Raw genomic sequence first — 15333 nt, forward strand, 5'->3', positions numbered from 1 at the left:
CTTGCTCGAAGTCCATAGCCGTTTTCTGAGGAGGTTGTGAAGATTCCAATATTCCTTATAGAAAATCCGACCCAACATAGATGTTTCATTAAGTTTGACCATTCAACTCTCACCACCACCATTGTGTATGCAACAAGGTCCGCCAAAATGAGACCCAAAACTCGCTGGGGGCTGTGTGTCCGGCATTTTAGGCTCCTTTTCCCCTTTACAACGAAGCCACTAAGTGTGGTCTAAACATGACTTCCTTTTAAATTGAATGTATTTGTACTTAATGTTTACAAACGTTACATGATTTGTTTTTGACACTTATCCAGTTAAACTTTTTTGTTATATCAGGTCACATGGTCTAAAGCTAATTATTAATACATATTTTTATATTTTATAAGCATATAAAAATATAAAATAAAGTTAATCTGTCTAATAAAATATTAACTTTATTAAATCAAAACCCTCGAATTTCCAAAAATATAATTCAATAACTATTTCGGAATTTGTATAAAATCAGACATCTTATTAATATATTAAAGCAAGATGATTCTTCACATGTCCTTATTCTAGCCTATTCACATAGGCTTTCATGTAATCACATTTCCATATCAATAATTTCCACATATTCACAATTATTTTTAATCCACTAAATTAAAATCAACATTCCAATTTAATTCAATTAATTCTACAATTAAATCTATTTATTCAAATTAATGCAATTAACTCCATCATGATTAAGTCTATTTATTCCAATTAATAACCACCTTGTCAAATGTATGTCTTTCTTTTTAAGTTTCTATTTAATTTAAATCTATTTATTCAAATTAATGCAATTAACTCCATCATGATTAAGTCTATTTATTCCAATTAATAACCACCTTGTCAATGATTTAATTTTACTCTTGAGGAAAGAAGAAGAGCCGGTGAATAGTGATCAAACCGAATGTTCTTTAAGTTTTATTTATTTATTATTAAGAAATGACATGAAAAATGCTATAAAGATATAGATATCTTTGAAAATTATTTATAAAAAATACTCTAAAGAAAAAAAGAAAAAAACGTTCTTTAGAACAATTAGGAACATTTAAAAAAAATAAATAATGCTGTTTACAAAGAGATTTTTGAAAACTTAATGTGATAGAGTTTAAAGCTGGTATGTATTTGTAAACTTAGTTTTCAATTAATAATACAAAATCTTTTACTAATATGTGTTTTATATTTTTTTCAGGTCTAATAGTTCATTTATGTTATATTATTTCTTATTCATTGTATTGTTTATTTATAAAGTATTTTCTTTTTATGTTATAGACATAGTTTAACATCTTTTGTAACATCTGAGGGTATAAAACTTACGTCAAATATTTGTGTTGACTGAATACGTAGTTTATATTTTATATGTTTATTGATATGTTTTCCACCCGTGTATAACACGAGTTATTATCCTAGTGTGTAATAAAATAGGGGAAAAAAATCAAAATACTTAAAACCATAAGTAAAATAAATTATAGAAGTGGTGTCTCCTAAAACAGAAATGTTACCTCGTTTGGAACTATTACCCTTGACCGTCCTAACATAAAGTGATTTCGTAACCTTTTCGTATTTCGGGAACATTTTTTAAAACTAAAAATTATTTAAACGTGTCAATAACATATACTAAAATCAAAGGAATAATTATAAATAAGAACAAGAAAGAACCTGTCATTGCATGTTGTTATGTATATATGTATCTTTTGTTACTTTGTACACTTCACTACTTTTATGTAAATTTTGTATAAAAGATTCCTTTTAAATGGTGGGTTGTGAAAGCACCATTTTTGGATATCAAATGGTATTATATGTTAGAAATTTTAGTCATTGAAAAATATGTGTTATTAACAATGATAGCATATGATACATAATATTGTATATATTTTTTTTAACGATCAACAACAAATTTTTATTACCATCAAACTGTATAACAAGGTACTAACCAAACCAGGCGCAAATGACCACCTGAATGATATTACAAACGAAAGATACACGGTATTGTATTCATACTCTATCTTGTTAGGCTTTTTCAATATACTCATTACAAAATTTACTTCGTGTTTCTATATATAGGAACATCTATTCGGCTTTGGAATATCACACTTGCATTCTGTAAAATACATCATCCAAATGTATGTTTGTAATAATTAATATATACCCCCCACTTTTAACTTATGTATAGACTTAGGTTTATTGGATTTTAATAATCCTTATTGACTGTTATTGGCTGATAATAATCCCTATTCATTTTATCACCACTGGCGGTCCCAAATTTAAAAAAGTTGGCCCCTAATGGTCTCTTGTTAAAAATGACTTAACGGCGTTATACATTTTTCCGAATTTCAAACTAATGTTTTAAGGTTTTTGATCGGAAGGAGGATACGAGTCGATTAATGTAAAACTTCGTTCGAAATGGTGCTCCAAAACGACGAAACAATGTTTCAATTCGGGTGTTTGAACTTACAATTAACAAAAATCAAGTCGTCTGGATCACCATTTAGAGCTAAGTTTTACATCAATCAACTCGTATCCTCCTTCCGATCAAAAGCCCTAAAACATTAGTTTGAAATTCGGAAAAAAGTATAGCGCCGTTAAGTAATTTTAACGGAGGATCATTGGGGGTCAACTTTTTTAAATTTGGGACCACCAGTGGTAATAAAATAAACAGAGATTATTATCGGCCAATAACAGTCAATAGGGATTTTTTAAAATCCAATAAACCATAGACTTATTAACACGTCACGACTCACAAACCCGGTTTGTTGTTGCCCCAGGGCCCAGACCAATGGCAAGCCCGTTAGCCCATACTGATCCTAGACATGTTTGAGATGATTCATTTCGAGGGGCCCATCCAACGCATTTTCTACCTGTCACTACTGTCATGGACGGTGACCTATTTAGCTCTAACAAAATATTATAAACAAAATGTTAATATATATTTATGTGTGAATTATAATTTTAGTCACAATAAAAACGTTTATGTAAATTTTAACCGTTTTAAGTTTTTGTGCTTAGAGTTATATTGCATATTAAATTAAAATGTTAGTTGATTTACCAATTTATTATTGTATCAATAATAAATGTATCTTTTGTTCACAATTTAAAGTATTTTGGAGTCCATATAAGCTTAATTACACTAAATGTCAAGTTCAGGAAATCGTAATCATGATTTATTTATTAGGTAAAGTAATAATTTATTAATAATGAAAACTGATATGACTATATAAGTTAAATCAAACTAAAATTTAACAATTTAAAAGTATATGAGTTATTGAGATGTGATTAATTCATGAATGAGTACGGAGATGAAATGAAACTAAAGGCCATCCGCAATAATTAGAATGTTTTAATCTTTTATCTTGGTTTATTAGTTTGGGTCATACTAGGGACACCCATACATCCACCAATACGCCGCCCTGTATAGGGCTATGCGGGGGGTTATACGGGGTCCAATGTGCCCCGTATAGCCCCCGTATAGATCTATACGGGGTGTTTTAGCAAAATATGGGATGCCTCTAGAAACATTAGTTTATTAGTTTTATAATATAATATATTTTGTTAATATGACAGTCGCATATGTCATTACCACACAATTGGATTTCACAACGTGACTGTGAATATGTAATCTAACCATTCTAAATTATTGTTCTTGTTACTGATTAATATTTATGTAATTCCAAGATCATATATGGACCACCACTGCTCACATCTCCATCCAATCTGACCACCGCGTTCACCATCCAGCCATCGCCAGTCAAATATATATTTTTCTACTACACTCATGAAACTTGTAAATGGAACCTAAGAGTGTGTATTGGTTTGGCTCTATTAGCCTACTGTTATGAGCTAACTAGACTGCTAGTTGAAGTACCACTTTAACTGTCGGGTATTTTTTGTTCATGAGAAAGCCCAACAATTATATATTACATGGTTCTATTATTAATTATTATTAAGTAATAATAATAATAATAATAAAAGAAAAAAAATAATATTTTTTGGTTGCTCACGGATGAAAGGAAAAAAAGGAATCTAGGTGGTTTTTTTTTAGTTGGGCTTCGGCACACACACATGAATACAAAACATTTAAAAGGGTTTTGTTGCATTATTCTTTGGCCGACATAGTATACGAAGAAAACAACCTTTGGAGTTTTTTGTGTGGTTCCTCTTTACCGATTCAACAGAGAGACCAGAGAAGTTTTTTTAGTGTTCCTTTTTTTTTGTTGTTTTGTGAAGGCATGAGACGTTTCAGAGACCGGTAGTTTTCTCGTTGGTAATTCCTCTTGTCCGTTACTTTATTTATTTTATTCCATATACTTGAAGATTGTTTGTACCGAGTATATGATGGTTTGTATGCCTCTAGTTTTACCTAGAGAAGACTTTGTATTGCTATTATTGGTGATAGTGGATTTGAAGCGGCTCTAGTAGTCCCGTGGTTTTTACTCTCGCCTTGAGAGGTTTTCCACGCTAAAAATTTTTGTGTCACTTTTACTTGTAAATTATACCGTATTTGTTTACATCCTCATTGGTTCATTCGGGTCGGGAAAAAGTTTAGCCAAACGAAGATTAATTCCGCAATTTTTGTTTACCGTTCGTGGCTGGGTGGTCGTTTTTCCCAACATTAACGTCACATAGGCAAAAGGTCATTAACTAACCAACTATTTAACCAGTGGCGGACCCAGGAATTTTATCCAACGGGGTCCCAAATTTGGGTGGTTCGGATTTTTCGGGTTGGGTTGAGACAAGGAATATAATTAAAAAAAACAATATTGTAATAAACAGAAATTTGATCATTACCGTTACAAAATCAATCAATTAGCTCTAAAATTCAAGTTTTTAACAAAACTAAGTCATAGTTTGATAATATACAACATAAATTACCATTACAAAATCAATCAATTACTCATAAAATTACCTTTTGTGGCTTGTATGAGACAAAGTCGGAGACTAGGATAAGAGGGGCGGAGGCTGGAGATGGCATAGTCCGGTGACGTAGAGGAGTAAGGTGAGCCGTAAATTTTTTGTTGTTTCATTGCTGCAAGTTTAAAGCCCTAATAAACTTATATCTAGTAGGAGTTTGTCAAATAATACACACACGGTTGTTCCCGGTGCTACTTCATATAAATATAGGAATTTAAAAAGAAAAAATACAAGGTCCACAAGACTTGAACACATGACCTTTTACTTAGAAAACAAGGAAGTTACCACTCCACCACATAGAAGTTTGTAGTATGGGGTCCAACTACTAATTTATATAAAGTCATTCACAAATTTAATATACTGTCTCTAAAGAATTTTTAAAAAACATTAGTGTCCCGGGACCCCGATCTCATATATGTGGGTCCGCCCCTGTATTTAACTAGCGTGTTGTGGAGTAACTAAATATTAAATAAAAGAAAAAAAAGTTTGATTTGTGTATTGGGATGGACACCACCTGATTTAGCCCACTTAGACGCTAACACAGTGACAAAGGACGGAAAAAGTCAATATGGCGCCCCTTTGTTTGGGCGTTAAACTACCCATGTGACAACTCTTTTACGCTCTTAGTTAGCCGACAACGATGATCTTATGAGTTGAGTTTTCTTTTTTTATATTTGGCTGGAAAGATTTGTGTTTAAAAAATTAACTTAAAATAATAAATACAGGCTTTAGCCTTTTGGCCTCAAATTGTTGTTAACAATCACGAGTTTGGCAATAATTCATATAACATTCACACAAGTCCTCTGTGATTCGTTTGGTTTTGGTGCCATTTGGTTAGTTTGGTGTGACTGAGGGGCGTATTTATAGGCTTAGAATGGCTTAGGGTCACCAAAAGAATAGGGCCCCTAGTTTTATTAAATGAAAGTTATATATGTGTATTAGATTTGAAACGAAAGAAATAATCTTCATCTTAAATGTGTAAAAACTCAAAAACAAATGAATCTGAATCGATAAAATAACGCCCATGACTCACCTTCAGACAAGAAATCGTACATTGCTAAATTGCTATTTATCATTGTTAGAACATTAGTTATTTAACTAATTCAATTTTCATTTATCATTTCTCTCATGTATCACACAATACAAATTAGGTAATTTACTTGCTATTATCATTGTTAAGTTTGCTATTCACTTGAATGATAATGACAATACAAAATGCATTACGTTTGTTATTAGGTTTTTTCATTAAACTAATTTATCATTGCTATTGTCAAACCCCGACCAAATGCGGCGGAACATGCCGAGGTGTAACGATTGTCCATAAGCACATGACACTAATTAAAGTGACAGTATTTAATAAACTCATTTCATTTCACAACATCGAAAATGTCACATAACAATTATCCATAAAATAACCATAAACAAGATATCATAAAATATGGCAAATTTGATATTGTTCATTTTTACTAATATCCTAAGGTCTTTGATGTCGTTTTCTTCACAATCATAAATCAACCAAGATGCAAACCTGCAACATTTCATAAAATAAAGTTTGTCAACACAAAGTTGGTGAGCAATTCATAAGTTTAATCATATTAGTATATAATAAAGATAGCCACAAAACTTGCATACGAAACGATAAATAAACGTGGTAATTTGGATAAATAGATATCGCTAAACACATTAGCGACACCTAGCTATAAGGGGATGCCAAATAGTCTAGGATTTTATAGTTATCGTTAATTGCATTACGTTAACGACACCTTGCTATAAAAGGATGCCAAATAGTCTAGGATTTTTTAGTTCCACCAATCAAAAGCGATAAACACATAGGCATATAAGCATAGAACACCAAATCGAGCAATTATTTAGGTAAAGTATACAACTACGTTTGTGGTTTAAGATTCAAATATAAAGCATTTTGTTGAATAAGTATGAAATGTCACCCCCAAAATAAAAGATGGAAAATGGGGTATGAAGTACTCACCTTCAAGTAGTAAACTTGAAAGATGATAATTTGGAGATTTATCGGAACGACGAGTTTAACGCATAATGCCTAAAAAGAAAAGAAGTCTTGAATTTAGAAAGGTTGTCTTGAAGGTCTTTAAACAAAATAAATGTTGAGAAATGTAAATAATTAAAGTTCAAGGTTTTAACATGTAACTATTTAAGAATTTATAATAATAACCCTTTAAAAATGTAAGTTTGCTTGAAACCTGGTTAAAGTATCTAACCTTAATATTTACTCAACCTATGTTAAGTAATAAGGTGGATAAAATGCAAGAATGCAAATCCCTTTGGAATAAAGATACTAAAACGGGTTTTTTTTATCGAGTGTTCGGGTTGTCGGTTCGGGTCTTGATAATTGGTCAAACCCAAAGTCAACTTTCCAAAATATTGAATGTTATGAGATAACTCAATAAAATTTAATAAGACTTAACCAAGTATGTAGTTCCATTGTTTTAGAACTAACAACGCACGTTAAGCGAGTTTCGGTTTTGTCGGTCCAAACTTTGTTATGAGATCAAGTTGGATCCAACATTTCCAAGTACTTAAGAAAATATTTAAAAATCAATTTGTAACTATTTTTAAAGAAATATACAAGTCTTGATGGCTAAAAAAAACACACACTTGTGTGTCTTAAGCGAGTAAGAATCGGTTTGGTTTCCACATGTCCAAACACTAAAGAACTTGTATAATAATGTACAAATAAAAAAAATACTTTAAGTTTTACAACCAAAAGTTAACAATAAATTCTTTAAACAAAAGTTCGGTTTTCGGTTCGGATCGTGTTTCGGGTTAAGACCGAGGTGAGATTCTACAAACCCATAACCACAGAATTTGTAAAAATGATTTTAGAAACTTAGATCTAACAATAAGTATGTTTAAATAATTATTTAACAAAACTAGTAACAAAGTTCGGTTTACGGTTTAGAGCTATTTACGGTTAAACCGAAGCATAGACTCTTAAAAACTCATAATCATGGAACTTGTAAACATGACCAACAAACTAAAATAAGCAAGATTAATATGTATGAACAAGTTATATAGATGTATATATATCAAGGGCATGAAGTCCTCCATGAAGCCTTGCCTTATGAGGTCCGAAACCTCACCGACCGGAATCGGAGAATTAACTACCAAAGGTAAACAAGAGGTGTATATTATATATATGTTGCACAACCATAAACAAGTATTAATAAGGCTACATAAACTAATTAAGATGAAAGACTAAAAAACCTTCAAGAACACTTAAGAAGATAACCTTGAATCTTTGATGTTTAAGAGAGTTTTTTTTTTTGGAGTTGTAGCAAGGGAAAATGAAGAGGAAAGGTGGTGTATATATAGGGTAATGTTGGTGGTCAAATATGGGTGTGAGACACAAGAGTTTTCATACAAAATGGATCAAGACAAAAACACAAAACAAAAAAAAAAATAATAATAATAAATAAATAAATAAATAAAAATAAAAATAAAGGTAGGATGTTTTCAAGACCAACAAGTGTGAAACAATATTGTAACATAAATCCATCATTTTGATTATAACATAAGCTTCGGTTTACAAATCGGGTCGGTTTACATAATAAACAAATACAAACAAGACCCGAAATTGACGAATGTCACAACTATTTCTTGTTATTATTGTTTATCCAAAGCTCTGGCAAAGCAAAAGGGTTTACAACAGAAAGATTTTTAAAGGGACCATAACTTTTTAGTTTGCTTAGGGTCTTCAAAAACGTTGGACAGACCCTGGGTGACTTGGTTTAGTTTTGGATCGAGGTATAACCTAAACCAAATGGTTGTGTTCGATAAAATCAAAACCAAAACCTCGGTTATTCGTTTGGGTCAGTTATTTCGGTTTCAGTTAATCTTTCTTCTTCACACCCATACATAAAGCCTTCCTTTATTGAATGAAATCGACAAATTGTATACATAAGCCCCCATATAAAAATACCATACGCTTGTATAATAATTCTCTGTTTCAAATAAAAATTTTGATAAATGAAAATTTTTAGTTGATTGACAAAAAAACATGAAAGTGGTTCTGGACTTAATTGTTAGACCGTGCCTAACGGGGCGTCTTCCCCCTCTGACACGCCCCCATAGTGCCCGGGCATACCGCCACCCGAAGCGCTTTGGGCTGATTTTGGGTTGGTGCATTTCCTACAAGGCGCCGGATGGGGGAAAAGGCTACTCAATATTGGTGGTTGCTTTATTTAGCTTTTTTAATAAAAAAAAATAATAAAGTAATAATGAGGTAATGATTAGCTTGAGCTCCATCAACTATACCACTTTGTTATAAAACGCACTATAACAACGTGACGTCACATGACATAAAACTACCCTATAAAAACTCCATCTCAACACATAATCTTCAACGCCAATTATATCACAATCATTTGTGAACTTCTTCATCAATCAAGGCTGTAAAGGCACTTCACCTTTTTCTGATCCTTTTTGCATCCAAAATATTCCCCTTGTTTTTATTTTCTTTTTCATTCTTCAAAATAACTTTTTAATAATATCATACTTTTATCTGCTTTTTGAAAACCAAAACATATCTTTTTTATTACAATAATTTAATCAACTCAACTAACTCTGTAAGTTGTTCATCTCTCACTTGTGGCTTAGTGTAGGAGGTTTGAGTTCTTCAGTAGAGACTCAAGTTTTAATGTCACTTGTGTCATTTTTGGGTGCATATTGGCAATGAAAGATTTGAGTTAAGTCTTGTGCAAAGGTTGTCAGTTCGAACCCTGAGCCCACTCGGGTTTTTGTCCCACCGTGTGTTATGCCAGAAAGTTCAGCTCTTACGGTGGCACAATGATTGTCAAGTGGCAGTGAGCGGTATAGTTTTTCGGGGGAACCCCCAAGGCAAACTCTAAAGTCGGCGTAGGCCCGGCTAAGACAACATATTCTGGCCAGAATGGGGCATCTGGGCTCTTAAAATTTGAAGAGTGCAATACCTAAATACAAGAAAGTTCCGTAAAAAAAAAAGAAAAAACTCACAAAACCTGTTCAGTTGTAACCAAGACGTTTATGAAATCGAGTAAAATAGGGGAATGATAAACTCACCTGATCGAGTAAGCCAAACAGGAATGTATACGACAAGAAAGCGGAAATCATGCTCTTCGAGAATATTACCGACAAGAATCCTAATTACATAATATTATGAGTGAATTATAAAGGATGTAATACGTATGATAAATTTAGGATTGCGATATGATTGGAGTTATATTTATGGTCGGGTACGTTATGGATTGAACGATTGATCTATACTAATTATTGTTATTATTATTTAATTATAAAAATCATTGTTCGTTTATAAAATCGAATTTACGTACAAGTCGTTTAAGTACATATGAGATGAGACCTACTATAAACGTTTAAATATAATATTATCCTAAAATTTATATCTTAGAATCCTTAACGAAAATCGATGATAAAAATATATATATATATATATAATTAATACTTTTAATACATTTAATACGTTTATTACGGTTTATTCAAAACGAATAATAATATGTGTGTGTATATATATATATTTATATATATATATATATATATATATAAATATATATAAATATAAGTAAATTTATAAAAACAACTTAACAACGAAAATCCTTAATATTAGTGTTGGGTTTTAAATAAAGTAATGATGATTTATTATTAATAATATATATATACACAAAACTTGTCACGAGACTATTTGACACGAAATGTTAACTTTATGACGTCGGTTTAAGTAACCTATTGTTTATTTAATATTTGTTGTTAACTATAATATATTATAATATAATTAAAACCATTTAGAATAGTCAAATAAGAAAGATATCCAAAAAATGGCCGGCCGGTACTCGAACCCGCGCCTGATGGCCGATAAGCTTGTAATGAACACACACACAGACCAGCTGCGCTGGTGTGTCCAGTTGTTAACAACATGAAACCAGACAGCTATATACATAATTTAAATAAACCCAAATTCACTTATAAACCCTAATTCTGAATTTAACCAATTCGTTCCAGATTTGTTTAATTAACATTAGGGTTATTGCTAATCTCATCAAAACGAATTCAAAGATATAATTAATTACCTTAAAAACTGATTGATCGATGGCTAATTACTCACGGGAACCTACGGCCGAAGAGGATCACGAACAGGGCACCACAGACCTTTATAACTCAATTAACCGTAGATTTTTGATTCGCGACGGTAGGAGAGACGAGCAGACGCGAGGAATTGAATTATAACTCATCCTAGGTTATATAATCGTTTCTAGGTTTAGTCGGTTCAACTAAAGATTCAATACGCGTTATACCTGATCGTGTTTCCTAATTAAATGTGTCTGTTAGGCCGAGGATGGTGAGAAAGATCATAAACTTGATTCAATTCCAAGTTTAGAACGATAATTATGCATCAAGTAACCTAAACGGGCGGTTATGAATAAACAGGTCATGGGTACGGGTTAACGTGTCTAGGATCCAATGGATTATAAAAAGTAATATTCAGAAATTGCAATTTGGTCCTTAAAGATTAAATATGGAAACATTAGTGGATTAAAGTTTAGTTTTGGGTGAAACGTGTATATCTTTCAAAGTTAAAATATATATTAAATAAATATAGATTGTAAAAATGATTTCTCGATAAATGCCATTTTTAGTGATAAAATTTCCCGAATATAAAACGAGTCCGGTTATGGATATAAGTTCGTTCGTTGGAAAATCCGAGTTGTTACAGTCTCCCCTACTTTAGGGAATTTCGTCCCTAAATTAAGGAAAACCAAAACATTATCGTTTTGAAAATCATATAAATTGACAGCAATGAATTACGATCTTGTGTAATCTCTCATTAACACCCAGTCATGGCCTAATCGAACCTTTAATACTACAAATACACGACTATAATTCAATTAACGAGTCCCACTCATCCTCTACCGCATACCGACCTAATCCCCTCAATCAATTGTGTTCTAGAAGCCACCAAGCACCACGTTTGGTTTGTGTTCATAACCGGAACCCTAATTTTCCGTTCACCTTCAACTTATACACGATAAAAGGTAATTGTGATAGGGGGTTGGATCGGAATTGGTTGAGGATCAAAAGCCCTCTGTAAATTCCAAGAAACAGAGGAAACATGATCCTTAACTGGGATTAAAATCAAATTAGGGTTTTATTAAATTTTGAGGTTTTAACCCAGTCTACTTATCAAGTTCCATTTCCATCTTATAATCAAGTTATGACGTTGGCCTGACGGCCAGTGCCTGTTCCGTTAAATATGTGAAACGGCCTACGGCGCAGGTTTGAGTCCCCCAAGCCCGTTTTTTGGTGTTTTATTTTTTTAAACCCTCTTTGTTTTATATTATTAATATTGCATATCAGTAATGTTAAATAAATATTTTTTTCATCAAACCGAACCTTATAACCCCCTTGGGATAAGTCATCATCTTTAGCTTTCGTTTAATACACGATTATTTTTAAAACATAATCACATCTATACGTTTTTCTTTCAAGTAAAGTTGTAAAATAAATAAATGAATTATATTTAAACCCAAACCGAATGACAAGTTCGTAAATTACATATTAACAAGCATGGAAATAATTCTCGTAGACTTATAAAATTTTATATGGTTTTAATAGATAATATTTAACACGAACCTAATCGGCCATTATTTTTTTTATACTTATTAGTTTATTTACACCTTCAAATTAGGAACTTTTGTTGACACATCTCTAGGAACTCGGCCACTTTTATCTTAACTTTTTATCGTCGTCTAATTACTTATTCCACTCGTTAAGATGACTAATCACACCCCTTTTTTCTTACCGTTCTATATTTTGGGGGCATTATGCGTTCACAAGTTAACTAGATTTATAAGTATTACTGCAATTCCACTATCTAATTGATACGTGCGAATGTGACTATGTGTTTATTTTTGAGTTATGGTTGTTGGAATCTCATTCCCATCCTCATCCTCATTTAGTATGATCATACGCCGTTGGAGTAACTCGCCCGATTGAGACGGGGGGAAATGGCCCTTTTATATTATTGTTATATTAATTGTTGTAGTTCATATTTTCGCAAGGAATTGCTATTTTCAATATTATTATGTACAAATCATGATTACTTGCTCAACTTTATGTTGATAACATATATATTTTACGCATAATGCAAGTAGCTATATGTGATGAAGCAAGAGAATAAAGAATAAATTGGACCTTGGGTTGCATATCGAATAAAGATTGGTTTTTGTTTTAAATATTTAATTGCAATGTTATTTCCTTTGAGACAATGATATGTTTTTGTGTACTTGATTGCTTTATGAAATAAAAAATTTAGATATTGACAATTTGACACGTGTGTTTTATATAGTGTCTTTTGAGCTATAATACAAATTAGGGATGAGCTCGATACCAAAAATCCCGATCCTGAAAATCGTAAATTTTCGGTGCCGGTACCGGAATGTTTGGTTCGGTACCGGTACGGTACCGGTATTTAAGGTAAAATTCGGGAAATACCGGTACCGTACCGTACCGGTCCCAAAAACTCAAAACCTTGGTACCGATTACCGGTACCAGTTCGGTACCATACCGATTTTTGTTCATCCCTAATACAAACTATGTCATGCCCCGGCATGTTCCGCCATAGGTTGTGACGTGACACCTAAATTCAACTAATGGATACTGACTATAAAAAATGGGTCGAGTGTAACCCGACATGAAAAAGGGTGACGCGCTGACGGGTCAAGCAGGACAATCATCACCCCCACGATCAACAAGCAGTTCTTTTTATTTTATAATGCTCTATTTTATCTTATTGCAAGTTTAATTCCACACTATCTATTACTACTCCAACTTCTTTGGTGGTAAGCAGTTTTATTTTTTCATGTTCTTTAGGATCGTATGTTAGAATTTAGATCTTTGTGAATCCCGGATTATTTATGAATGATGAAAAATCTTGTGTATTTAACTAGTGTTATCCTCCATTGCTAATTCAAGTTTGGTGTTCTTTAGAAGCCTAATCGTGAGCCAGGTGGTGTTCTTTAATTAGAAGCCTAACTTATATTAGTTTATGACATTAATTAAGACCAATTTCACCTCCAAAACCCCATTTAGAAATAAGTAGTTTAATTCCTTCAATTTGTGTTACTAGTGATACAATACCTTTTGTTATCGGTGGTCCATTACAAACTTTAGTAATTTTTGCTTAGGTTTTTCAAAGCCACACATTTATTTGCACTGTTATACTTTTTATTTAAAAAAATCAAGTCAAGGTCTTAACAGAACAACTATCTAATCTACGCTACAAGTGAGATTATATTTAGTATGCTTATAAAGTTTATTTATTGCATCCTTACATTTGGATCATTATATCAAACATATTGCGTTGTGCATAAATACTTATTGGACATCGTGACATGCTTTGAAGGTTCATAATCCGCAAAAGAAAAAAGAGAGAAAATCCAAAAATCGAAGGTGATATCTCCATGAATCTGAGACACCTAACAGATTGTCAAACCTATACATTTCGGAATAAGCAATGTGATCAACTACTTGATGTTTATGGTGATGTCAAAAGGGTTTAATTAGTCCAGCTGATTTGGTCAAAGGGCATGTTGCCAAAGACATTTTACTTGTTCAGATCCTACAAAGATACAAGATATTGATAAACACAATAACTAATTGTCTTCAAGGAAAAAATTTCTAAAAATAAGCATGGGTCCCTACATAACTCAATCTAAGATTGACCGTGTGGGTTCTGTTAATTCTTTAAAGGTTATCTTTGGTAGTTCTGTTTAAACAACCTCTTTCCAATACTTATACTTGCATCTTAAACATAAGATTTAGAGAGCTTTAAAATATTGTTGAAAGATATTTTCTTGTTTAACACCTTTAATCAAAATATAAAGATCGGTGAGCCATATTGATATCACTCCCTTGCATATAATGAGGGTTACACTAATGTCGGATTGACGGGTTAAAAAATTGATGGACTCAACCATGATCTGTAATTTATAAGAAAAATAATATCTAACTCTAACACGAATAGATTTATGTAACTCAAACATTACTCATTTAATATGTTTATCTAAGAGCACGCACAATGCTAAGGTTGTGGGTTTTGTCTGTTTTATGTGGCACGGCAAGGACGAGGAGGCGAAGGGCTTCCACGATGTGGAGCCAGGATTGGTGTTGTGAAAGAAAATGAAGGGTTTTTGAAAAAAGTTTGAAACTAATGTGTTGGTTTTTGAAAAGGTCTGAACGTTGTGAATGCTAGCTCTAAATAAGTAAAACTAATGGGCCATAGAGTAAAAAAGGTTGACTGTTGTATATAGGCATATGTTAAACGATACGGTCATAGGTGGTCGTAAGACCATGTGTATACTCTAACCCTTCTTGATT

This window comes from Bidens hawaiensis, unplaced genomic scaffold (assembly GCF_021521415.1).
Source record: "Bidens hawaiensis isolate Kalapana, Puna unplaced genomic scaffold, B.hawaiensis_p1.1 tig00001461_1, whole genome shotgun sequence".
Classification (NCBI taxonomy): domain Eukaryota; kingdom Viridiplantae; phylum Streptophyta; class Magnoliopsida; order Asterales; family Asteraceae; genus Bidens; species Bidens hawaiensis.